The 1,191-nt window shown below is 44.1% G+C and overlaps 1 non-coding gene across 1 annotated transcript; it reads right to left on the reverse strand.

Annotated features, from left to right (window-relative positions):
• Nucleotides 1-667: 667 nt before the first annotated feature.
• LOC141675895 (small nucleolar RNA R71) lies at nucleotides 668-774 on the reverse strand. Its single transcript, XR_012556522.1, has one exon. It is a non-coding gene; the product is annotated as a small nucleolar RNA R71 (small nucleolar RNA).
• Between the last annotated feature and the right edge of the window lie 417 nt (nucleotides 775-1,191).

Consider the following 1,191-nt stretch of genomic DNA (forward strand, 5'->3'; position numbering starts at 1 on the left):
TAACAAGTTTTTGGCGCCGCTGCCGGGGACTCGGCGTATTTGTTTAGTTTATGTACTTACCATCATTGGTCGTTAGGACTCAGTGATTAAGACGTGTTAATTATTGTTTCCGGTTGTGTTTCAGGTACTTTAGCGAGCGTTTATGCAAACTCGTTCACGTACTCGCAAGAGGAATTTAGATACAGCTGAGTAGACAGACGAAGTTCTTGATATTCTGGAGAAGATAGATTTTAAAGATTCGGATTCAGGAAGTGAGAAGAAAGAACCAGTAATCATGGGTGATCATATTGTTCCGACCGATCCGGCTCTTATGGACTTTTATCGGCCTAAAATTGATGATATTCAGTCAAGCATTCTTCATCCGGCTATTCAAGCTAACACCTTTGAAATCAAGTTGGGCACTATTCAGATGGTGCATAATTCTGTTTCTTTTGGAGGTGCTGCGACTGAAGACCCCAACATGCACATAAGGAATTTTGTCGAGATCTGCACTACTTTCAAATATAATAGCGTGACTGATGAGGCTCTCAAGCTGAGGCTTTTCCCATTCTCACTGAGGGATAAAGCTAAGGACTGGTTACATTCTGAACCAGCTGGGTCCATCACTACTTGGAAAGATCTTGCGCAAAAGTTTCTGGTGAAGTTTTATCCAATGGCAAAGACTGCTGCTATGAGGAGTGCTCTTACTCAGTTTGCGCAGCAACCTACAGAATCTATGTGCGAAGCTTGGGAACGCTACAAGGAAATGTTGAGAAAGTGTCCACATTATGGAATGCCCGATTGGATGGTGATCACTGGTTTCTATAATGGTTTGGGGGCCCAATCTCGGCCCATGCTTGATGCAGCAGCTGGAGGCGCCTTATGGGCCAAAAGCTATACTGAGGCTTATAATCTTATTGAGACTATGGCTGTAAATGAGCATCAAAACCCAACTCAGAGGATGATGCCTGGGAAGGTAGCAGGTATTCTGGAAGTCGATGCAGCTACCGCTATTGCAGCGCAGCTCCAAGCGCTGTCTATGAAGGTCGATTCTCTAGCTACCTATGGAGTCAATCAAATTGCTATGGTCTGTGAGCTGTGTGCAGGTTCTCATGCTACGGATCAGTGTTCTCTTGTCAACGAATCTGTTTAGTATATGAACAATTATCAGCGACAATAGCAGCCTGTGCCAGCTACTTATCATCCTAACAA

Source organism: Apium graveolens, chromosome 7 (genome assembly GCF_009905375.1).
Source record: "Apium graveolens cultivar Ventura chromosome 7, ASM990537v1, whole genome shotgun sequence".
Taxonomy (NCBI): domain Eukaryota; kingdom Viridiplantae; phylum Streptophyta; class Magnoliopsida; order Apiales; family Apiaceae; genus Apium; species Apium graveolens.